The sequence below is a fragment of the Puntigrus tetrazona genome, unplaced genomic scaffold (genome assembly GCF_018831695.1).
Source record: "Puntigrus tetrazona isolate hp1 unplaced genomic scaffold, ASM1883169v1 S000000964, whole genome shotgun sequence".
NCBI classification, from domain to species: domain Eukaryota; kingdom Metazoa; phylum Chordata; class Actinopteri; order Cypriniformes; family Cyprinidae; genus Puntigrus; species Puntigrus tetrazona.
Genome location: NW_025048559.1, coordinates 1 through 23,850, shown reverse-complemented (window position 1 = coordinate 23,850; position 23,850 = coordinate 1). Strand labels below are relative to the sequence as shown.

Here is a 23,850-nt window from a genome sequence, read left to right as displayed (position 1 = left end):
ACAGTCAAACTCTGCTTTAAAGCACAGCTACTTTAAAGGCAATTGAATTAAATAAGCAGTAAGTGAAAGCAAAGAGTCATCAATCTTTTGACCGCATCTTCAAGGGCCAGGTGCATTAGATAAGCAGTGAAAACTCAAAACTTACAGCACCTGGTATTCATAGGCAGTCTGCCATCCAAGTACTAATTTAGGCCCAACTCTGCTGTAGCTTCTGAGATCAGACGATGATCAGGCGTGAACAGGGTGGTATGTGGCCGTAGTTTAAAGCTGCTGGGCAAAAAGCCCTATTTCAAGGTGAGGCACACTGGCGCCATTATACTCAGAGGCAAGCAATGCGAAATGGAAATACAAAAAAAAAAATACTTCAAAAATGAGCTACATTAAAGATATAAGAGCATTAGTTAAGAGTTAAAATAGTCAACCTCTGTTTAAAGAACAGCCACTTCTTAAAGGCAATTGGGCGTAAATATGCAGTAAGTGGAAAGTAAAGAGCTGGTCAAACTTTGACTCACACTGGATGTGGGCTGTGTGTAATAGATAAGAGGAAAAAAATCCCAAAAATCCTTATAAGTACCTGGTGCAGGATTCCTAGGCAGTCTCCCATCCTAGTACTAACTAGGCACAACTCTGCTTAGCTTCTGAGATCAGACGCAGATCAGGCGTGAACAGGGTGGTATGGGCGTGTAGCGAAAAGCCGCTGCAAAAAGCTCCTCTATTTTAAGGTGAGGTATACTCAGTGCCATTATACTCAGATAAGCAATGAATGAAATACAAAAAAATATCTTCCAAAATGAGCTACATCAAAGATAAGAGCATTAGTTAAGAAATAAAAGAGTCAACTCTGTTTAAAGAACAGCTACTTTTAAAGGCAATTGGAATTAAATAAGCAGTAAGGGAAAGCAAAGAGCTGGTCAAATCCTTGACCACACTAAGGCCAGTGCATTAGATAAGTAGTGAAAAAACTTAAAACTTACAGCACCTGGTATTCCTAGGCAGTCTCCCATCCAAGTACTAACTAGGCCCAACTCTGCTTAGCTTCTGAGATCAGACGAGATCAGGCGTGAACAGGGTGGTATGGCCGTAGCGCAAAGCTGCTGCAAAAGCCCCTATTTTAAGGTGAGGCACACTAAGTGCCATTATACTAGATAAGTAATGAATGAAATACAAAAAAAAATACTTCAAAATGAGCTACATTAAAGATAAGAGCATTAGTTAAGTAGTTAAAAATAGTCAAACTCTGTTTAAAGAACAGCTACTTTAAAGGCAATTGAATTAAATAAGCAGTAAGGGAAAGCAAAGAGCTGGTCAAACTTTGACCACACTAAGGGCCAGTGTATTAGATAAGTAGTGAAAAACTCAAAAACTTACAGCACCTGGTATTCCTAGGCAGTCTCCCATCCAAGTACTAACTAGGCCCAACTCTGCTTAGCTTCTGAGATCAGACGAGATCAGGCGTGAACAGGGTGGTATGGCCGTAAGCTAAAGCTGCTGCAAAAGCCCCCTATTTTAAGGTGAGGCACACTAAGTGCCATTATACTAGATAAGTAATGAATGAAATACAAAAAAAAAAATACTTCAAAATGAGCTACATTAAAGATAAGAGCATTAGTTAAGTAGTTAAAAACAGTCAAACTCTGTTTAAAGAACAGCTACTTTAAAGGCAATTGAATTAAATAAGCAGTAAGGGAAAGCAAAGAGCTGGTCAAACTTTGACCACACTAAGGGCCAGTGTATTAGATAAGTAGTGAAAAACTCAAAACTTACAGCACCTGGTATTCCTAGGCAGTCTCCCATCCAAGTACTAACTAGGCCCAACTCTGCTTAGCTTCTGAGATCAGACGAGATCAGGCGTGAACAGGGTGGTATGGCCGTAAGCAAAAGCTGCTGCTAAAAGCCCCCTATTTTAAGGTGAGGCACACTAAGTGCCATTATACTAGATAAGTAATGAATGAAATACAAAAAAAAACTTCAAAATGAGCTACATTAAAGATAAGAGCATTAGTTAAGTAGTTAAAAACAGTCAAACTCTGTTTAAAGAACAGCTACTTTAAAGGCAATTGAATTAAATAAGCAGTAAGGGAAAGCAAAGAGCTGGTCAAACTTTGACCACACTAAGGGCCAGTGTATTAGATAAGTAGTGAAAAAACTCAAAACTTACAGCACCTGGTATTCCTAGGCAGTCTCCCATCCAAGTACTAACTAGGCCCAACTCTGCTTAGCTTCTGAGATCAGACGAGATCAGGCGTGAACAGGGTGGTATGGCCGTAAGCTAGCTGCTGCAAAAAGCCCCTATTTTAAGGTGAGGCACACTAAGTGCCATTATACTAGATAAGTAATGAATGAAATACAAAAAAATACTTCAAAATGAGCTACATTAAAGATAAGAGCATTAGTTAAGTAGTTAAAAACAGTCAAACTCTGTTTAAAGAACAGCTACTTTAAAGGCAATTGAATTAAATAAGCAGTAAGGGAAAGCAAAGAGCTGGTCAAACTTTGACCACACTAAGGGCCAGTGTATTAGATAAGTAGTGAAAAACTCAAAAACTACAGCACCTGGTATTCCTAGGCAGTCTCCCATCCAAGTACTAACTAGGCCCAACTCTGCTTAGCTTCTGAGATCAGACGAGATCAGGCGTGAACAGGGTGGTATGGCCGTAAGCTAAAACTGCTGCAAAAAGCCCCCTATTTTAAGGTGAGGCACACTAAGTGCCATTATACTAGATAAGTAATGAATGAAATACAAAAAAATACTTCAAAAATGAGCTACATTAAAGATAAGAGCATTAGTTAAGTAGTTAAAAACAGTCAAACTCTGTTTAAAGAACAGCTACTTTAAAGGCAATTGAATTAAATAAGCAGTAAGGGAAAGCAAAGAGCTGGTCAAACTTTGACCACACTAAGGGCCAGTGTATTAGATAGTAGTGAAAAACTCAAAAACTTACAGCACCTGGTATTCCTAGGCAGTCTCCCATCCAAGTACTAACTAGGCCCAACTCTGCTTAGCTTCTGAGATCAGACGAGATCAGGCGTGAACAGGGTGGTATGGCCGTAAGCTAAAGCTGCTGCAAAAAGCCCCTATTTTAAGGTGAGGCACACTAAGTGCCATTATACTAGATAAGTAATGAATGAAATACAAAAAAAAAAATACTTCAAAATGAGCTACATTAAAGATAAGAGCATTAGTTAAGTAGTTAAAAACAGTCAAACTCTGTTTAAAGAACAGCTACTTTAAAGGCAATTGAATTAAATAAGCAGTAAGGGAAAGCAAAGAGCTGGTCAAACTTTGACCACACTAAGGGCCAGTGTATTAGATAAGTAGTGAAAAACTCAAAACTTACAGCACCTGGTATTCCTAGGCAGTCTCCCATCCAAGTACTAACTAGGCCCAACTCTGCTTAGCTTCTGAGATCAGACGAGATCAGGCGTGAACAGGTGGTATGGCCTGCTTGCAAAGCTGCTGCAAAAGCCCCTATTTTAAGGTGAGGCACACTAAGTGCCATTATACTAGATAAGTAATGAATGAAATACAAAAAAAAACTTCAAAATGAGCTACATTAAAGATAAGAGCATTAGTTAAGTAGTTAAAAACAGTCAAACTCTGTTTAAAGAACAGCTACTTTAAAGGCAATTGAATTAAATAAGCAGTAAGGGAAAGCAAAGAGCTGGTCAAACTTTGACCACACTAAGGGCCAGTGTATTAGATAAGTAGTGAAAAACTCAAAACTTACAGCACCTGGTATTCCTAGGCAGTCTCCCATCCAAGTACTAACTAGGCCCAACTCTGCTTAGCTTCTGAGATCAGACGAGATCAGGCGTGAACAGGGTGGTATGGCCGTCAGTTTAAAGCTGCTGCAAAAAGCCCCTATTTTAAGGTGAGGCACACTAAGTGCCATTATACTAGATAAGTAATGAATGAAATACAAAAAAATACTTCAAAATGAGCTACATTAAAGATAAGAGCATTAGTTAAGTAGTTAAAAACAGTCAAACTCTGTTTAAAGAACAGCTACTTTAAAGGCAATTGAATTAAATAAGCAGTAAGGGAAAGCAAAGAGCTGGTCAAACTTTGACCACACTAAGGGCCAGTGTATTAGATAAGTAGTGAAAAACTCAAAAACTTACAGCACCTGGTATTCCTAGGCAGTCTCCCATCCAAGTACTAACTAGGCCCAACTCTGCTTAGCTTCTGAGATCAGACGAGATCAGGCGTGAACAGGGTGGTATGGCCGTAAGCTAAAGCTGCTGCAAAAGCCCCTATTTTAAGGTGAGGCACACTAAGTGCCATTATACTAGATAAGTAATGAATGAAATACAAAAAAAAAAAATACTTCAAAATGAGCTACATTAAAGATAAGAGCATTAGTTAAGTAGTTAAAAACAGTCAAACTCTGTTTAAAGAACAGCTACTTTAAAGGCAATTGAATTAAATAAGCAGTAAGGGAAAGCAAAGAGCTGGTCAAACTTTGACCACACTAAGGGCCAGTGTATTAGATAAGTAGTGAAAAACTCAAAACTTACAGCACCTGGTATTCCTAGGCAGTCTCCCATCCAAGTACTAACTAGGCCCAACTCTGCTTAGCTTCTGAGATCAGACGAGATCAGGCGTGAACAGGGTGGTATGGCCGTAAGCTAAAGCTGCTGCAAAAGCCCCTATTTTAAGGTGAGGCACACTAAGTGCCATTATACTAGATAAGTAATGAAAATAATACAAAAAAAAATACTTCAAAATGAGCTACATTAAAGATAAGAGCATTAGTTAAGTAGTTAAAAACAGTCAAACTCTGTTTAAAGAACAGCTACTTTAAAGGCAATTGAATTAAATAAGCAGTAAGGGAAAGCAAAGAGCTGGTCAAACTTTGACCACACTAAGGGCCAGTGTATTAGATAAGTAGTGAAAAACTCAAAACTTACAGCACCTGGTATTCCTAGGCAGTCTCCCATCCAAGTACTAACTAGGCCCAACTCTGCTTAGCTTCTGAGATCAGACGAGATCAGGCGTGAACAGGGTGGTATGGCCGTAAGCTAAAGCTGCTGCAAAAAGCCCCATATTTTAAGGTGAGGCACACTAAGTGCCATTATACTAGATAAGTAATGAATGAAATACAAAAAAAAAAAATACTTCAAAATGAGCTACATTAAAGATAAGAGCATTAGTTAAGTAGTTAAAAACAGTCAAACTCTGTTTAAAGAACAGCTACTTTAAAGGCAATTGAATTAAATAAGCAGTAAGGGAAAGCAAAGAGCTGGTCAAACTTTGACCACACTAAGGGCCAGTGTATTAGATAAGTAGTGAAAAACTCAAAAACTTACAGCACCTGGTATTCCTAGGCAGTCTCCCATCCAAGTACTAACTAGGCCCAACTCTGCTTAGCTTCTGAGATCAGACGAGATCAGGCGTGAACAGGGTGGTATGGCCGTAAGCGAAAGCTGCTGCAAAAAGCCCCTATTTTAAGGTGAGGCACACTAAGTGCCATTATACTAGATAAGTAATGAATGAAATACAAAAAAAAATACTTCAAAATGAGCTACATTAAAGATAAGAGCATTAGTTAAGTAGTTAAAAACAGTCAAACTCTGTTTAAAGAACAGCTACTTTAAAGGCAATTGAATTAAATAAGCAGTAAGGGAAAGCAAAGAGCTGGTCAAACTTTGACCACACTAAGGGCCAGTGTATTAGATAAGTAGTGAAAAACTCAAAACTTACAGCACCTGGTATTCCTAGGCAGTCTCCCATCCAAGTACTAACTAGGCCCAACTCTGCTTAGCTTCTGAGATCAGACGAGATCAGGCGTGAACAGGGTGGTATGGCCGTAAGCTAAAAGCTGCTGCAAAAAGCCCCCTATTTAAGGTGAGGCACACTAAGTGCCATTATACTAGATAAGTAATGAATGAAATACAAAAAATACTTCAAAATGAGCTACATTAAAGATAAGAGCATTAGTTAAGTAGTTAAAAAGTCAAACTCTGTTTAAAGAACAGCTACTTTAAAGGCAATTGAATTAAATAAGCAGTAAGGGAAAGCAAAGAGCTGGTCAAACTTTGACCACACTAAGGGCCAGTGTATTAGATAAGTAGTGAAAAACTCAAAAACTTACAGCACCTGGTATTCCTAGGCAGTCTCCCATCCAAGTACTAACTAGGCCCAACTCTGCTTAGCTTCTGAGATCAGACGAGATCAGGCGTGAACAGGGTGGTATGGCCGTAGCTTAAAGCTGCTGCAAAAGCCCCTATTTTAAGGTGAGGCACACTAAGTGCCATTATACTAGATAAGTAATGAATGAAATACAAAAAAAAAAATACTTCAAAATGAGCTACATTAAAGATAAGAGCATTAGTTAAGTAGTTAAAAACAGTCAAACTCTGTTTAAAGAACAGCTACTTTAAAGGCAATTGAATTAAATAAGCAGTAAGGGAAAGCAAAGAGCTGGTCAAACTTTGACCACACTAAGGGCCAGTGTATTAGATAAGTAGTGAAAAACTCAAAAACTTACAGCACCTGGTATTCCTAGGCAGTCTCTCCCATCCAAGTACTAACTAGGCCCAACTCTGCTTAGCTTCTGAGATCAGACGAGATCAGGCGTGAACAGGGTGGTATGGCCGTAAGCTAAAGCTGCAAAAAGCCCCTATTTTAAGGTGAGGCACACTAAGTGCCATTATACTAGATAAGTAATGAATGAAATACAAAAAAAAAATACTTCAAAATGAGCTACATTAAAGATAAGAGCATTAGTTAAGTAGTTAAAAACAGTCAAACTCTGTTTAAAGAACAGCTACTTTAAAGGCAATTGAATTAAAATAAGCAGTAAGGGAAAGCAAAGAGCTGGTCAAACTTTGACCACACACTAAGGGCCAGTGTATTAGATAAGTAGTGAAAAACTCAAAAACTTACAGCACCTGGTATTCCTAGGCAGTCTCCCATCCAAGTACTAACTAGGCCCAACTCTGCTTAGCTTCTGAGATCAGACGAGATCAGGCGTGAACAGGGTGGTATGGCCGTAGAAGCAAAAGCTGCTGCAAAAAGCCCCTATTTTAAGGTGAGGCACACTAAGTGCCATTATACTAGATAAGTAATGAATGAAATACAAAAAAAAAAATACTTCAAAATGAGCTACATTAAAGATAAGAGCATTAGTTAAGTAGTTAAAAACAGTCAAACTCTGTTTAAAGAACAGCTACTTTAAAGGCAATTGAATTAAATAAGCAGTAAGGGAAAGCAAAGAGCTGGTCAAACTTTGACCACACTAAGGGCCAGTGTATTAGATAAGTAGTGAAAAACTCAAAAACTTACAGCACCTGGTATTCCTAGGCAGTCTCCCATCCAAGTACTAACTAGGCCCAACTCTGCTTAGCTTCTGAGATCAGACGAGATCAGGCGTGAACAGGGTGGTATGGCCGTAAGCTAAAGCTGCTGCAAAAAGCCCTATTTTAAGGTGAGGCACACTAAGTGCCATTATACTAGATAAGTAATGAATGAAATACAAAAAAATGCTTAAAATGGGCTACATTAAGAATGAGCATTGAATTAAGTAGTTAAAACAGTCAAACTCTGTTTCCCAAAGAACAGCTACTTCTAAAGGCAATTGAATTAAATAAGCCAGTGAAAGCAAAGAGAGCTGAGTCAGAGCTTTTGGCCACACACAAGGATGATGTATTAGATAAGTAGTGAAAAACTCAAAACTTACATGGCACCTGGTATTTCCTAGGCTGATCTCCCCATCCAAGTACGCAACTAGAGGCCTAACTCCTCTGCTTCAGCTTCTGAGATCAGACTTATGATCAGGCGTGAACAAGTTAGGACAGCCGTAATGAAAAGCTGCTGCAAAAAGCCCCTATTTTAAGGTGGGGCACAGTAAATTGCCATTATACTAAATAAGTAATGAATGAAATACAAAAAAAAAAAAAAATACTTCAAAATAGGCTACGTTAAAGATAAGAGCATTAGTTAAATGAAGTTAAAAACAGTCAAACTCTGTTTAAAGAACAGCTTCTTTAAAGGCAATTAGATTAAATAAGCAGTAAGGGAAAGCAAAGAGCTGAGTCAAACTTTTGTACACCCCTAAGGGCCACAGTGTATTATGATAAGCAGTAGAAAAACCTGCAAAACTTACAGTACCTGGCATTCCTAGGCAGTCTCCCATCCAAGAAGTGCTAACTGGGTCCAGCTCTCTGCTAGCTTCTGAGATCAGGCGAAGATCAGGGGCGTGAACAGGGTGAGCATGGCCGTGAAGCGAAAGCTGCTGCAAAAAGCTCCTAATATTTTAAGGTGAAGCAGCCACTAAGTGCCATTATACTAGATAAGTGATAGATGAAATACAAAAAAATACATCCAAAAATAGGCTACATTGTGATAAGAGCATTAGTTAAGTGATTAAAAACAGTCAAACTCTGTTTAAAAGAACCTTGGCTACTTTAAAAGCAAATGAATTACAAATAAGCAGTAAGGAAGAAAGCAAAAGAGCTCAATCAAACTTTTGGCCACACTAAGGAGCCAGTGTGTATTAGATAGAGTAGGAAAAAACTCAAAAACTTACATGCCTGGTATTCCTAGGCAGTCTCCCATCCATGAAGAATTACTAACTAGGCCCAACTCTGCTTAGCTTCTGAGATCAGATTTAGATCAAAGTGTAGACAGGGTGAAGTATGACCGGTGGCGCAAAGCTGCTGCAAAGCCCCTATTTCGCTGCGTGGGGAGGCATAGTAAGTGCCATTATACTAAATAAGTAATGAATGAAATACAAAAAAATGCTTCAAAATGAGGTACATTAAGGAATGGAAGCATTAGTTAAACAATTAAAAACAGTCAAACTCTGTTTAAAAGTACAGCCACGTTAAAGGCAGATTGAATTAAATAAGCAGTGATAAGGAAAGCAAAGAAGCTGAGTCAGAGCTTTAGGCCGCACACAAGGAACTGTGTGTATTAGATAAGTAGTGAAAAAACTGGAAAAACTTACAGCACACACCAGGTATTCCTAGGCAGTCTCCCATCAGAGTGACTAACTTCGGCTCATCTCTGCTTAGCTTCTGAGATCAGGCGAGATCAGGGCGTGAGACAGGAGTGGTATGGCACGTAAGCGAAAAGCTTCTGCAAAAAGCTCCTATTTTAAGTAGAGTATTACACTCAATTGCCCATGATGCTAGATAAATAAAGTAACAGATTAAAATACAATAAAATATTTCAAGAATAGGCTACATTAAAGATAAGAGCATTAGTTAGGTGAATTTAAAAACAGTCTGACACTGTTTAACGAGCAGCTACTTTAAAACCAATTAGATCTGAAGCAAGCAGTAAAGGAGAGCAAAGGGTTGGTTTCTAAACTTTGGCCACGCTCAGGAGCCAGTGTATTAGATAAAGTAGTAGAAAAACTCAAAACTAACAGCACACCTGGTATTCCTCGGCAGTCTCCCATCCAAGTACTAACTAGGCATTTAGCTCTGCTTTTAGCTTCTGGAGATCAGGCAGGGATCAGAGGCGTGAACCAGGGTGTTGGTATGAGCATGCTTAAAGCTTCTGCAAAAGGCTCCTATTTTAAGGTGAGTAACACTAAGTTGCCATTGTACTAGATAAGTAGCGATTGGGAAATACCAAAAGAATACTTCAAAAGGTAGGCTACCATTAAAGATAAGTATAATGGTTAAGTAGTTAAAAATTAAATAAAACTCTGTTTAAAGTACGAAAGCTACCACTTTAAAGGCCAGACCCAGATTGAATAAGTGCGGCGAGGGAAAGCCAAGAGCTAGTCAAGCTTTTGCAGGCCCACACTATGGGAGATGATGTAACTGGAATACAGTGAGTGAAAAAGCTCCAAAAGCTTACAGCACCTGGTATTTCCTGGGGCAAAGTCCCATCCAAGTGTTTCACGCTGGGCCCAACTCTGCTTGTTTTACAGAGATGAGATTTAGATTCATGCGTGAACAAGGTGTAGTATGGCGTTAGTTGTAGGCTGTGCCGAAGCCCCTATTTTAAGGTGGGGCCACACTGGGGTGCCAGGCATACTATGCTGGGCCAGTAATGGAATGGAGTAAAATACTTCTTAAAATGAGGCATATTGAAAGCGAGCGGCATTAGTTAAGTGGTTGAAACAGTCAATTTCTGCTTAAAGAACAAACTACCTTTAAAAGCAATTTAGACTAAATAATGGGTGAGGGAAAGCAAAAGAAGCTGAGTAAAACTTCTGGCCACTCGAGAATGGCAGTAATTTAGATAAGTAGTGAAAAACTCAAAACTTACAGCACCTAGTGTTCCTGGGCAGTCTCACATCCAAATAGTAACTAGGCCCAGCTCTGCTTAGCTTCTGGATCAGGCCGGATCAGGCGTGAACAGGTGTGAGTATGCCCGTAAGCGAAAGATTCTGCTGCAAGCCCCCTATTTCTTTAGAGTGAGGCACACTAAGTACAATTATACTAGACAGATAATGAATGAAAATAGAAAAAAATACTCAAAATGAGCTACAGTAAAGAATGAAGAGCATTAGTTAAGTAGATTTAAAACAGTCAAATCCTCATTAAAGAACAGCCACTTCAAATTCAAATTGAATTAAATAAGCCAGTAAAGAGAAAACAAAGAGCTGAGTCAAATCCTGGCTTACTACTCAAGGGCCAGTGTATTAGATAAGCAGTGAAAAACTCCAAAAACTTACAGCGCACATAGTGTTCTCAGGCAGTCTCCCATCCAGCACTTAACTAGACCCCAACTCAACTTAGCTTCTGGAGATCAGGCAGAGATCTTGCGTAGAGAAAATTAGTATGACCATAAGCTAAAGCTGCTGCCAAAGCCCCTATTTAAGGTGAGCTGATATTAAGTACCATTATACTAAATAAGTAATGAATGAAATACAAAAAAATGCTTCAAAAACAGAGCCACATTAAAGAGATGAGCATTAGTTAAATTGAATTTAAAAACAGTCAAAAGCTTGTTTTAAGGAGCAAAAATTAACATTTTTAAAGGCAGTGGAATTAGAGCTAAGCAGTGAGTGAAAGCAAAGGGGCTGGTCAGGCTTTTGGCCCACACCAAGGGCTAGTGTATTTAGATAGAGAAGTAGTGAAAGACTAAAGAAACTTTTGGCACCTGGTATTCCTAGGGCGGTCTCATCATCTTATTATTAACTGCGGCCCCAACTCTGCTTAGCTACTCAGATCAGGCCGAGATCAGGGCGTGAATTGAGGTGGCATGCCAGTGTTTAAAAGCTGCTGCAAAAAGCCCCTCTATTTTAAGTTAGAGGAGCACACTAAGTTGCCAACAGCTATAGTAGATAAGTAATGAATAAAATACAAAAATATTCTAAAATGAGCTACATTAAAGATAAGAGCATTAGTTAAGTAGTTAAAAACAGTCAAACTCTCATTTAAAGAACAAAAGCTACACAAAGGCAATTTAATTCAAGTGGGCAGTGAGGAGAAGCAAAGAGGCTGGTCAAACTTTGTTACACACTAAGGGCCACATATATTTAGAGTAGAAGCATTGAAAAACTCAAAATCCATACAGCACCTGAGTATTCCTGGGCAAGCCCCCATTCCAAGTACTAACTTCGCCTCAACTCTACTTTGTCTTGCCAGAGATCCAGGAGGCGAGATCAGAGGCGTGAATAGGGCAGGCATGGCGTGTGCCAAAGCTTATACAAAAGCCCCTTATTTTAAGGTGAGTGTACACTATGCCATTATACTGAATAAGTAATGAATGAAACATAAAAAAAAAATATTTCAAAATGAGCTACATTAAAGATAAGAGCATTAGTTAAGTAGTTAAAAACAGCCAAACTCTGTTTAAAAAACAGCTACTTTAAAGGCAATTAAATTAAATACAGTAAGGAAAGCAAAGAGCTGGTCAGGCTCTTTGCCACACTAAGGGCCAGTGTATTAGATAAGTAGTATTGAAAAACTCAAAAACTTACAGCACCTACAATTATTCCTAGGGCAGTCTCCCATCCAAGTACTAACTAGGCCCAACTCTGCTTAGCTTCTGAGATCAGACTGAGATCAGGCGTGAACAGGGTGGTATGGCCGTGCGAAAGCTGCTGCAAAGCCCCTATTTTAAGGTGAGGCACACTAAGTGCCATTATACTAGATAAGTAATGAATGAAATACAAAAAAAAAACTTCAAAATGAGCTACATTAAAGATAAGAGCATTAGTTAAGTAGTTAAAAACAGTCAAACTCTGTTTAAAGAACAGCTACTTTAAAGGCAATTGAATTAAATAAGCAGTAAGGGAAAGCAAAGAGCTGGTCAAACTTTGGCCACACTAAGGGCCAGTGTATTAGATAAGTAGTGAAAAACTCAAAACTTACAGCACCTGGTATTCCTAGGCAGTCTCCCATCCAAGTACTAACTAGGCCCAACTCTGCTTAGCTTCTGAGATCAGACGAGATCAGGCGTGAACAGGGTGGTATGGCCATAAGCGAAAGCTGCTGCAAAAAGCCCCCTATTTTAAGGTGAGGCACACTTAAGTGCCATTATACTAGATAAGTAATGAATGAAATACAAAAAAATATTCAAAATGAGCTACATTAAAGATAAGAGCATTAGTTAAGTAGTTAAAAACAGTCAAACTCTGTTTAAAGAACAGCTACTTTAAAGGCAATTGAATTAAATAAGCAGTAAGGGAAAGCAAAAGAGTTGGTCAAACTTTGGCCACACTAAGGGCCAGTGTATTAGATAAGTAGTGAAAAAACTCAAAAACTTACAGCACCTGGTATTCCTAGGCAGTCTCCCATCCAAGTACTAACTAGGCCCAACTCTGCTTAGCTTCTGAGATCAGACGAGATCAGGCGTGAAACAGGGTGGTATGGCCGTAAGCTGCAAAGCTGCTGCAAAAGCCCCTATTTTAAGGTGAGGCACACTAAGTGCCATTATACTAGATAAGTAATGAATGAAATACAAAAAAATACTTCAAAATGAGCTACATTAAAGATAAGAGCATTAGTTAAGTAGTTAAAAACAGTCAAACTCTGTTTAAAGAACAGCTACTTTTTAAAGGCAATTGAATTAAATAAGCAGTAAGGGAAAGCAAAGAGCTGGTCAAACTTTGACCACACTAAGGGCCAGTGTATTAGATAAGTAGTGAAAAACTCAAAAACTTACAGCACCTGGTATTCCTAGGCAGTCTCCCATCCAAGTACTAACTAGGCCCAACTCTGCTTAGCTTCTGAGATCAGACGAGATCAGGCGTGAACAGGGTGGTATGGCCGTAGCTAAAAGCTGCTGCAAAAGCCCCCTATTTTAAGGTGAGGCACACTAAGTGCCATTATACTAGATAAGTAATGAATGAAATACAAAAAAACTTCAAAATGAGCTACATTAAAGATAAGAGCATTAGTTAAGTAGTTAAAAATAGTCAAACTCTGTTTAAAGAACAGCTACTTTAAAGGCAATTGAATTAAATAAGCAGTAAGGGAAAAAGCAAAGAGCTGGTCAAACTTTGACCACACCAAGCGGCCAGTGTGTGGTTAGATAAGTAGTGAAAAAACTCAAAACTTACAGCACCTGGTATTCCTAGGCAGTCTCCCATCCAAGTACTAACTAGGCCTAACTCTGCTTAGCTTCTGAGATCAGACGAGATCAGGCGTGGAACAGGGTGGTATGGCCGTAAGCGTAAGCTGCTGCAAAAGCCCCTATTTTAAGGTGAGGCACACTAAGTGCCATTATACTAGATAAGTAATGAATGAAATACAAAAAAATACTTCAAAATGAGCTACATTAAAGATAAGAGCATTAGTTAAGTAGTTAAAAACAGTCAAACTCTGTTTAAAGAACAGCTACTTTAAAGGCAAATTGAATTAAATAAGCAGTAAGGGAAGCAAAGAGCTGGTCAAACTTTGACCACACTAAGGGCCAGTGTATTAGATAAGTAGTGAAAAAAACTCAAAACTTACAGCACCTGGTATTCCTAGGCAGTCTCCCATCCAAGTACTAACTAGGCCCAACTCTGCTTAGCTTCTGAGATCAGACGAGATCAGGCGTGAACAGGGTGGTATGGCCGTAAGCAAAGCTGCTGCAAAAAGCCCCCTATTTTAAGGTGAGGCACACTAAGTGCCATTATACTAGATAAGTAATGAATGAAATACAAAAAAATACTTCAAAAATGAGCTACATTAAAGATAAGAGCATTAGTTAAGTAGTTAAAAACAGTCAAACTCTGTTTAAAGAACAGCTACTTTAAAGGCAATTGAATTAAATAAGCAGTAAGGAAAGCAAAGAGCTGGTCAAACTTTGACCACACTAAGGGCCAGTGTATTAGATAAGTAGTGAAAAACTCAAAAACTTACAGCACCTGGTATTCCCTAGGCAGTCTCCCATCCAAGTACTAACTAGGCCCAACTCTGCTTAGCTTCTGAGATCAGATGAGATCAGGCGTGGAACAGGGTGGTATGGCCGTAAGCTAAAGCTGCTGCAAAAGCCCCTATTTTAAGGTGAGGCACACTAAGTGCCATTATACTAGATAAGTAATGAATGAAATACAAAAAATAAAAAATTCAAAATGAGCTACATTAAAGATAAGAGCATTAGTTAAGTAGTTAAAACAGTCAAACTCTGTTTAAAGAACAGCTACTTTAAAGGCAATTGAATTAAAATAAGCAGTAAGGAAAGCAAAGAGCTGGTCAAACTTTGGCCACACTAAGGGCCAGTGTATTAGATAAGTAGTGAAAAACTCAAAAACTTACAGCACCTGGTATTCCTAGGCAGTCTCCCATCCAAGTACTAACTAGGCCCAACTCTGCTTAGCTTCTGAGATCAGACGATCAGGCGTGAACAGGGTGGTATGGTCAGAAGCGAAAGCTGCAGCAAAAAGCCCCTATTTTAAGGTGAGGCACACACTATGCCATTATACTAGATAAGTAATGAATGAAATACAAAAAAAAAAATACTTCAAAATGAGCTACATTAAAGATAAGAGCATTAGTTAAGTAGTTAAAAACAGTCAAACTCTGTTTAAAGAACAGCTACTTTAAAGGCAATTGAATTAAATAAGCAGTAAGGGAAAAGCAAAGAGCTGGTCAAACTTTGGCCACACTAAAGGGCCAGTGTATTAGATAAGTAGTGAAAAACTCAAAAACTTACAGCACCTGGTATTCCTAGGCAGTCTCCCATCCAAGTACTAACTAGGCCTAACTCTGCTTAGCTTCTGAGATCAGGATTTGAGATCAGGCGTGAACAGGGTGGTATGCTCCGTAAGCTAAAGCTGCTGCAAAAAGCCCCTATTTTAAGGTGAGGCACACTAAGTGCCATTATACTAGATAAGTAATGAATGAAATACAAAAAAATACTTCAAAATGAGCTACATTAAAGATAAGAGCATTAGTTAAGTAGTTAAAAACAGTCAAACTCTGTTTAAAGAACAGCTACTTTAAAGGCAATTGAATTAAATAAGCAGTAAGGGAAAGCAAAGAGCTGGTCAAACTTTGGCCACACTAAGGGCCAGTGTATTAGATAAGTAGTGAAAAACTCAAAACTTACAGCACCTGGTATTCCTAGGCAGTCTCTCATCCAAGTACTAACTAGGCTCCAACTCTGCTTAGCTTCTGAGATCAGACGAGATCAGGCGTGAATTTTTTTTTTTTTTTTTTTTTTTTTAATTTATTTATTATTTTTACACAAACGATACAAACTACAATAAACCACCTGAAGGGGGAAACCTTTTACATGGGGAGTACACCTTGTAAAATTAAACATAAAATTAACATACATAGGTTCCGACATCCGACTCTTTTAAAACATACATAAAATCAACTGTCACATCATCAGGCATCTTCCAGTCAAATTCTTCAAAGATCTTATATACATCATAAGTAAAAATGTGATAAAAGTCATTGAGTTTTCCCAAGTTCTTGTAGTAACAATACAAATATTTCAGATAGTTTTCAGCTTTTTCTTCAATATTCTTTCAATATCCAAGACAGATTTCTCTCTTTTGCCACCACCCTTCTCTCCCATATTGCTCCTTTCTATTAGCATGACAAGAAGATTAATGATTTTGCTATTTTTACACTCCTTTATATTCACCCAACATTACAATTTTATTCCATTCTGATTCGTCTTCATAGTGCTCTCCTTTCAAAAAGTTCAAACAGTCTTTTGCATTTAGTTTTTAAAATGTCCAGTTCTTTTGCAATATAAAAACAGGTGCAGGAAGCCTTCATCCTCTTTGTTGCACACCTTACAGATGGAGCTCTGCTCCATTCCAATCTTGTGTAAAATCACGTCTGTAAAAATAGCTTTGTGTCTGATTAAAAATTCCAGGTTTCCTCAGTTTCGTTTCAACTATCCTTCCTTTTATGTTACTCCATATATTTTCTTCTTTTCAAGTCTTTATATTTCTGCTTCCAATAGTCATTTGCTTTAGGTTTCTTAAAAATCGTATCTCTAAAAACACCATAAAAAACATTTTGATAGTACATTCCTTGAAAATATGTAGTTTCTCTCTAAAAATAGCGCTCACATCTTTCTCCGGTTCACCTGGCTCCATATTTTCAATTTTTTCAACCCAGTCTTTGGTATTGCGTTTTTAATCATGCAGTACTTATTTATGATTTCTTGTTTGGTATAGTCCTCCTTAGCTTCTTCCATAGTGTCAAAACATATTGAACTGGTAAAATCCTCTTTGAACTCATACAGAACATCTCTCTTTACTCGCTTATCCCCACATCCCACCATTTCTTAAAAAAACAACTCTTTCCTTGATTCACAATATTCTTGTTTAAAAACAATGGTTGATTTAAAATGTCCTCCTCGTCCCTTCGGGATGTAATGCACATGCTTTAAAAACTCTCCCCAGGCACTCAACTGTTCCTTGTAAAAATCTGGCAAAAATCTTTCCACATCCAGTTTTTCGCTCTCATCCATAAAATATTCTCCCCATATTGATATTGCCACATTTGTTTAAAAAATACAACATAGTTTTTTTTCCAAACAGTTTCAATTCTTGCATCCAGATATTTCTTCACCAGTTTAACTCTCAAACATTTCTTCCTTTGTGCAACATCAATAAGACTCCAAGCCGCCTCTTTCTCAACAGCCCCTACAAGGGTGTCATACATAATCCTCGGTGGCTTTCCTCCCATAAATACTCAGTAAAACATTTTTTCAATCTTTTTCAACCCACAGAGGCATACTTGTAACATATAAAAATAACAAATCTTTGAAGTCATTAAAACATTCAAAATTAAGACCTTTCCTTTCAAGCACAGATTTCTTGTTTTCCACCAGTTCATCCTTCTTTCAATATCTCCTAAAATTCCTTCCCACATGATCTCATTTGTTTTCTTGTCATCCTCTCCCATGCTAACTCCTAAAATCTTCATTTCTTAACTTCTTTAAAGTTAAAAGTGTCTGTTAAGGCTGGCTCCGCAAATCTCATGTACATTGTTTTATCCTCATTTATTTTCCCCCGGATTTATTACAGAATTCTGAACTACGTCCATAGCCACCTTAACACTATGTACGCCTCTCTTACTATTAACGCTGTGTCATCTGCGTATTGGAAAATCCTATTCTCTGATCTACCTCCTTCAATATCGATTCCTCTCACATTCTTCTCTCCTCTTACTGCTAAGCCCAGAGGCTCTGCCACCAAGGAATATAAAAGCGCTGAAAGGGGACATCCCTGCCTTACAGATCTTGTGAGCTTAAAACATTTAGTTAAAAACCATTGCATTTAATCCCCTCATCACCACTCCTTTGTATAAAATCTTAATCCATCTGATAAAATTTTCCCGAAGCCAAAACTCTTTAAAATCCCAAATAAAAACTGATGCTCCACTCGGTCAAGGCTTTTCGAAATCAAGACTTACAATGTAACCTTCCAGATTTTTGTCCTTTATATAACTTATTGTGTCCCTAATACTAATTGTAGTATCTGATATATCTCTGCCTTCACTCCATATGCTTGATTTGTCTTGATAATTTTTGGCATCACCTCCTTTAGTCTATTAGCTAAAACCTTAGATAAAATTTTTAAGTCAGTGTTCAACATTGTCAAAGGTCTGTAATTTTTCAATTCTTTTTTATCTCCTTTCTTCTTATAAATAATTTTCATTAAACCCATACTCATTCTTAAATTCATGTGTCCCTTATTAAAAATGTCATCATACACTTCCTTTAAAATGCCAATTAAAATACCCTTGAAAACAATATAAAATTCATTGCCTAGACCATCAATTCCTGGACTTTTATTCCTGTTCAATTCGTTAATGGCTCTTTCTATTTCTCCTTCATTTATTTCCATATCGCAAGCTTCTTTGTCTTCTTTTTCAACTTTTGTTTCAATTATGTTGAAATAATTCTTCACATTCATCTTGCACCCTTCAGTTGTAAAAAGTTTCTCATAATACATTTTTATCTCTTCTAGTATTTCTTTGTTATCCTTTATTTCTTCTCCATACTCATTTTTAATAGCTGTTATCATTTCAGCTTTCCCCTTCCTCTTTTCTAGATTAAAGAAAATTTTTGTACATTTCTCTCCTTCCACTATATATCTAGCTTTACTTCTTAAACGTGCACCTTCATATTTTTCTTCTTCTAAAACTTTAAGTTTATCTTCCAGATCTTTTATTTTTGACACATTCTTTCTCATTATTCTGATTAAGCTCCTTTCTAAGTCTCTCTCTTGTTTTTATTTCTGTGTACCTTTTACATCTCTCCACCGATCTACAAAACTGTATAGTATGTCTTTAATTAGAAACTTAACGCTTTCCCACCATATCCTTTTTATCTTCCACATACATTTCATTCTGTTTTTCTTTTCTATCAATTCTTTTATGTCTTGGACATAGCTGTCTCTTTTAAAAACCTCAGCATTTAAAACCCAAACACCTGGCCCCCTTTAATCGTGCTCTCCAGTCCACTTTCATAAATAGTGGCTTATGGTCACTTAAACTTGTTTCCCCTCCATATCTCATATCTTCAATAAAACCTCTACATTTCTTGAACACAAAATAAAATCAATTCTCGTTTGGCACATAAAATTCCCTACCATTTGCCTTCTAGAATATTGTCTTCTTTTCCCATTTCTCTCTCACCACACATCTACCATATTATTGTTTTTCATCAACAAATTCAATTCCTTCCTTCCTGTATCGGTTTTAAAAACCATTCCGTCAGCCATATCTAACTTGCTTAAAACAGTATTAAAATCCCCAATACAATAGCATACTTATATTTCATTAAAAATATCCTTAGATCCTTAAAAATCCTCTTTTTCCTTCTTTCTCAACAGGCGCATGGACATTTACCACAATTACTTTGTTGTCATCATGTTCCATTTCTATTGCCAAACATTTCCCTACATCATCTTTGTAAACAACTTTGTAAACCACATTCGTGTTTCTTCTTATTAAAAAGGCCACCCTCTGCCATATCTTTTTATCCTCATTGCTGCATAATATATCACCATCCCATCTTTTAAGCTTATTTCACATTTGTGCTTTTCTCTCCAGTTTGTTTCTTGCAATACTATTACATCTACATTTTTAAACATCTCTTTCACCTTTTCAAACTTGTTAAAATCTAAGAGCCTCTGGCATTAAATGTAGCCAGACTTAAACCATAAAAATGAATAAATAAAACGTTCATAAAAAACCAATGTCTTTAGCTTGTGTTATCCAAACCCTTTAACAGTTCAAATCGATTCTTTAAAAAAGTCTTTGTTAGCATTTCTTTTCTTTATCCCATCTAAACTGGGTTTTACCTTGATTTGACGTTTTCTTATGCTTATTTTTGATGTTCCTACTGCCATTTCTTCTTGTGTCATCTTTAACATCCTCATCTGCATCCGAAATATCCTCAAAGTCCCTAGTAATGTCGATCGGTGCCAAAATTCCTTCTGTCTGTTTCTGCTTGTGCATGCTGGTCTTTTTGTTCCTCCATGATTTTACATCGCCTGTCTTGTGATTGTCTGTCCTCCTCATTCTTCTCTGTCTCATCAATAATGTTTTGAACTTCAGTCTTCTCCATTTGTTTCCAAACGCTCATTGTCCATATGTTCTCCAACCCCTGGCCCTCAATAATGTCTTTGCCTCGGGCCGCTTGATTTTCTCTTTGCTGTGGTAAGCCTTCTTCTTGTTCGACTACGCTGTCCCGCTCATGCACCTGCCCACTCACATGAGTCTCTTCTTCATCCACATACCAACAATCACACTTATTTAAAACCTTTTTACAACCGGCACTTAACCGCATTGCAATCCCTGGCAAAATGTCCTCTCTCCTCACACTTAAAGCACTTAAAATCTGGGCAGTCTTTCAAGACGTGCTCAGGCTCATGCACAGCCGACAGGTTTTAACCTTGATGGCTGTGCATCACCCTAAAATACTGAAGCCCTTCAGCTGTTTCCAGCCTTGTGCTGTACGGGAGAGACACTACTTCCCTTGGGAAGCCGACATTTTACAAATCGTGTGCCATCTTCAACAGTTGTTGTGCCCGGATAAACACGTCTCTTGATGTCCTAAATAGGGGTAACTCCCACCCCTTGCAGTTTATCTAAAAATATCTGATCACACGTGTAAGCGGGCATGTGCATGAATGAGACAACGTAGTCTCTGTTTTGCAACCTCTTTACTTCGCACAGTGTCTCTTTTTATCATTAAACCTTCAACCAACAGTTCAACATCGCCGATATTCTCTAATGTCACTTTCAGATTCCTTATTTTGTTTAGGTCTTACCGCCAAGACATTTCCTTTGCCGACCTTTTCCAAGCACAGCTTTTATGATGTCCTCAGCCTCGTGATTCACATTACAGATGTCCACCGTCCACAGTTGCTTCTTTCAGGTAATCCTTCTTTTGACTTGTTTCTCTTTGTTCCTTATCTTTTGCATTCCCATCTCGCCGTTTATTTCCAGTTCCGTGTTCATTAACCAATTCTGTTTCTCCAGCCAAGTCCAAGTTCATAGCCATCTGTCCGTCCGCCATAGATGAAAGAGAAAAAAAAAAAAAAAAAAAAAAAACTGAGTAAAACCACCTTCCAGACAGCACTAGGCTGCTGTTAGGTGGTTTAAACACTCACAAAAACACACAAAAACTAAATTAAAGTCCGAAAAGTTCACAAAATAAACACTAATAATAAACACAAAATGGAGGAGAGCCTTCTCTCCCCAGCTACTGCCCAAGTCACTTTCTGTGTGCTCTCTAGCGCCAGCAGAATGTAGTACTGGCGTAAGACCTTTGTTCTGCAAAAAGCCCTATTTAAGGTGGGGCACACTAAGTACCCGGCCTGCATACTAGATAATTAATATGGATGAAATGCAAAAAAAAATGCTTCAAAATGAGCTACATTAAAGATAAGGCATTCGTTAAGTAATTCAAAAACAGTCAAACTCTGTTTAAAGACAGCTACTTTAAGGCAATTAGATTAAAATAAGCAGTAAGGAAAGCAAGAGCTAGTCAAACTTTAGCCACACTAAAGAGGTCAGTGTATTAGATAAGTAGTGAAAAATCAAACACTTACAGCACCTGGTATTCCTAGGCAGTCTCCCATCCAGAGAGTACTAACTAGGCCCCAACTCTGCTTAGCTTACTGAGATCAGGCGTGAACAGGGTGGTATGGCCGTAAGCAAAAGCTGCTGCAAAAAGCCCCTGTATTTTAAGGTGAGGTACACTATGCCATTATACTAGATAGGATATAAATGTAATGAATGAAATACAAAAAAATCGCTTCAAAAATGAGCTACATTAAAGATAGAGTAGTCAGCATTAGTTAAGTAGTTAAAAACAGTCAAACTCTGTTTAAAAATCTCATCAGCTACTTTAAAGGCAATTGAATTAAATAAGCAGTAAGTATGAAAGCAAAGAGCTGGTCAAACTTTGACCACACTATGGGCACAGTGTATTAGATAAGTAGTGAAAAAAACTCAAACTTACAGCACCTGGTATTCCTAGGCAGTCTCCCATCCAAGTAGTGTATTAACTAGGCCCAACTCTGCTTAGCTTCTGAGATCAGAGACGAGATCAGGCGTGAATTTTTTTTTTTTTTTTTTTTTTTTTATTAAAAAATATTTTTCAATCAATCAAATACAATAAAAACATACTTTCTCTTTTGTACAATATCCACATCACATATCTCATAATTTCATACATTATTTAAACAAATTCTTTAACTCTCAAGTAGCCCCCATAAAATCTTTTAAAAACACGATAGACATTTCGTATAAAAACAACATAAAAATGCATCTAGGATTTTTCACTTTTAAAATACACACATACAATTTGTCCATATATATTTCAGTTTTCCTTTCAAAAGACAGTCAAACATCCAAAAACAATTTGTTCCTTTTTGGCCACAATTCTCCTCTCCCATATTGCACTTTTCATTAACATCACAAACAGATTAATAAAGGCTTTGTTTTTACACTTCTTTTCCCATCCAAACATCAACACTCTGTTCCATTCCATTCCATTTTTTCATCCCATTCTTCAGTCAAGTCTTTGGATTAAACATTTCACATTTCCCTTTAAAAATGCCTACAGTTCCTTACAATATAAAAAAACAGATGTAAAATCTCACTCTTCTTTTTCTTTGCACACTTTGCACATTGCAATGTTGTTCCATCCCTATTTTTTGTAAAATAACTTCAGTAAAAACAACTTTGTGTCTTATAAAATACTCCAAACATTCCAACTTTGTTTCACACACCTCCCCTCATGTTTCTCCATATACATTCTTCTTTTAGATTATTGAATTTTTCCACCCAGTACTTATATTTTTACAGTTGGCTCTTTTTAAAAACACCATCTCTAAAAATACAATAAAACATTTTTACAGTACATCCCTTTAAAATCATCATAAAATTTTTTCCGCCAGTTTCAGCATTAAAAATGTTCTCTCTGTTTGCTCTTCTTCTCTGTACTTCTCATTCTTTTAATCCACTTTTAGGTCATTGCTTGTTAAGATTCATATTTGTTTGTTATTTCTTTGTTTGCTATATTCTTCTTTTTGCTTCATCCATTGCATCCACAATATATTGTATTGGTAAAAACCCTCTTTAAATTCATACAAGACATCTCTCACTCTGTTATCCCCACTCTCCATCCATTTCTTAAAAATAGTTCTTTGTTTGTTTTAAATGTTGTTATTTAAGAACAGGGGTTGATTTAAAATGTTTTCTCTTCTTTGAGGGTTGTATCACAATTTTACTTAAAAAATTTTCCCCAGGCACTAAACATTTCTCTGTAAAACTCAGGTAATCCTTCTGTCATCCAAATTTTTGTTTTCATCCATAAAATACCATCCCCATGTTAAATTCCCACATTTGTTTAAAAAGTATTTCATTGTTTTTTTCCACTCAAATTTGCTCTCTTCTTGTAGGTATTTCTTTACTATTTTAACTCTCAAAGCATTTTCTCTGTTCTACATCCATTAAACCTAATCCCCCTTTTCCACCGCCCTAAAATCGGGATATATGCTATTCTTTTGGTTTTCCCTCCCATAAAAAGTCAAGAAAACATTTCTTCAACCTCTTTTCTGTCCACAAAGGCATCTCAGATACATTTAAAACATACCACAGCTTAGAAACCATTAAAACATTCAATATTAAAACCTTCCCTTTAAGTTTAGTGTTCTCCAGTTTCAAAAGTTTAACTTTCTCTCTATTTCTGTTACTAGTTCCTCCCACATTTCATCTCTTACTTTTCTCTCATTTTTCCCATTAAAATTCCTAAAATCTTAATTTGTTCCACTTCCTTGAAGTTAAAACAATCCGTTAAAATCATAGCTTTCCCAAATCTGATATATACTGTTTTCCTCATTTATTTTATCTCCAGATCCTTTACAAAATTCTTTTACAACATTCATATTCTTTGACACTATCCTTTCCTTTTACAATTATCGTTGTGTCATCAGCATATTGATAAACCTTCCTTCATTGTTT

The 23,850-nt window shown here is 37.3% G+C and overlaps 13 non-coding genes and 13 pseudogenes across 13 annotated transcripts; all 26 read right to left on the bottom strand.

Moving 5' to 3' along the window:
- Positions 1-967: 967 nt before the first annotated feature.
- LOC122336336 lies at positions 968-1,086 on the bottom strand (annotated as a pseudogene).
- Positions 1,087-1,361: 275 nt separating this feature from the next.
- Positions 1,362-1,480, bottom strand: LOC122336391. Its single transcript, XR_006249228.1, has one exon. It is a non-coding gene; the product is annotated as a 5S ribosomal RNA (ribosomal RNA).
- A 277-nt stretch (positions 1,481-1,757) lies between these two features.
- Positions 1,758-1,876, bottom strand: LOC122336390. Its single transcript, XR_006249227.1, has one exon. It is a non-coding gene; the product is annotated as a 5S ribosomal RNA (ribosomal RNA).
- Positions 1,877-2,151: 275 nt separating this feature from the next.
- LOC122336389 lies at positions 2,152-2,270 on the bottom strand. Its single transcript, XR_006249226.1, has one exon. It is a non-coding gene; the product is annotated as a 5S ribosomal RNA (ribosomal RNA).
- A 271-nt stretch (positions 2,271-2,541) lies between these two features.
- LOC122336423 lies at positions 2,542-2,660 on the bottom strand (annotated as a pseudogene).
- Positions 2,661-2,935: 275 nt separating this feature from the next.
- Positions 2,936-3,054, bottom strand: LOC122336386. Its single transcript, XR_006249225.1, has one exon. It is a non-coding gene; the product is annotated as a 5S ribosomal RNA (ribosomal RNA).
- A 277-nt stretch (positions 3,055-3,331) lies between these two features.
- On the bottom strand, positions 3,332-3,450 carry LOC122336368 (annotated as a pseudogene).
- Positions 3,451-3,721: 271 nt separating this feature from the next.
- On the bottom strand, positions 3,722-3,840 carry LOC122336415. The gene has a single exon (XR_006249253.1). It is a non-coding gene; the product is annotated as a 5S ribosomal RNA (ribosomal RNA).
- Positions 3,841-4,115: 275 nt separating this feature from the next.
- Positions 4,116-4,234, bottom strand: LOC122336374. The gene has a single exon (XR_006249224.1). It is a non-coding gene; the product is annotated as a 5S ribosomal RNA (ribosomal RNA).
- A 277-nt stretch (positions 4,235-4,511) lies between these two features.
- On the bottom strand, positions 4,512-4,630 carry LOC122336362. Its single transcript, XR_006249223.1, has one exon. It is a non-coding gene; the product is annotated as a 5S ribosomal RNA (ribosomal RNA).
- A 274-nt stretch (positions 4,631-4,904) lies between these two features.
- On the bottom strand, positions 4,905-5,023 carry LOC122336351. Its single transcript, XR_006249222.1, has one exon. It is a non-coding gene; the product is annotated as a 5S ribosomal RNA (ribosomal RNA).
- Positions 5,024-5,303: 280 nt separating this feature from the next.
- LOC122336338 lies at positions 5,304-5,422 on the bottom strand. Its single transcript, XR_006249221.1, has one exon. It is a non-coding gene; the product is annotated as a 5S ribosomal RNA (ribosomal RNA).
- A 275-nt stretch (positions 5,423-5,697) lies between these two features.
- LOC122336327 lies at positions 5,698-5,816 on the bottom strand. The gene has a single exon (XR_006249220.1). It is a non-coding gene; the product is annotated as a 5S ribosomal RNA (ribosomal RNA).
- Positions 5,817-6,088: 272 nt separating this feature from the next.
- LOC122336431 lies at positions 6,089-6,207 on the bottom strand (annotated as a pseudogene).
- Positions 6,208-6,484: 277 nt separating this feature from the next.
- On the bottom strand, positions 6,485-6,605 carry LOC122336333 (annotated as a pseudogene).
- A 277-nt stretch (positions 6,606-6,882) lies between these two features.
- On the bottom strand, positions 6,883-7,001 carry LOC122336321 (annotated as a pseudogene).
- Positions 7,002-7,281: 280 nt separating this feature from the next.
- On the bottom strand, positions 7,282-7,400 carry LOC122336427. Its single transcript, XR_006249257.1, has one exon. It is a non-coding gene; the product is annotated as a 5S ribosomal RNA (ribosomal RNA).
- Positions 7,401-11,881: 4,481 nt separating this feature from the next.
- On the bottom strand, positions 11,882-12,005 carry LOC122336383 (annotated as a pseudogene).
- A 270-nt stretch (positions 12,006-12,275) lies between these two features.
- On the bottom strand, positions 12,276-12,394 carry LOC122336414. The gene has a single exon (XR_006249252.1). It is a non-coding gene; the product is annotated as a 5S ribosomal RNA (ribosomal RNA).
- A 277-nt stretch (positions 12,395-12,671) lies between these two features.
- Positions 12,672-12,791, bottom strand: LOC122336425 (annotated as a pseudogene).
- Positions 12,792-13,068: 277 nt separating this feature from the next.
- LOC122336430 lies at positions 13,069-13,187 on the bottom strand (annotated as a pseudogene).
- Positions 13,188-13,465: 278 nt separating this feature from the next.
- LOC122336342 lies at positions 13,466-13,585 on the bottom strand (annotated as a pseudogene).
- A 274-nt stretch (positions 13,586-13,859) lies between these two features.
- Positions 13,860-13,978, bottom strand: LOC122336416. The gene has a single exon (XR_006249254.1). It is a non-coding gene; the product is annotated as a 5S ribosomal RNA (ribosomal RNA).
- Positions 13,979-14,252: 274 nt separating this feature from the next.
- Positions 14,253-14,373, bottom strand: LOC122336337 (annotated as a pseudogene).
- Positions 14,374-14,648: 275 nt separating this feature from the next.
- Positions 14,649-14,765, bottom strand: LOC122336364 (annotated as a pseudogene).
- A 280-nt stretch (positions 14,766-15,045) lies between these two features.
- LOC122336376 lies at positions 15,046-15,168 on the bottom strand (annotated as a pseudogene).
- Positions 15,169-23,850: the final 8,682 nt, after the last annotated feature.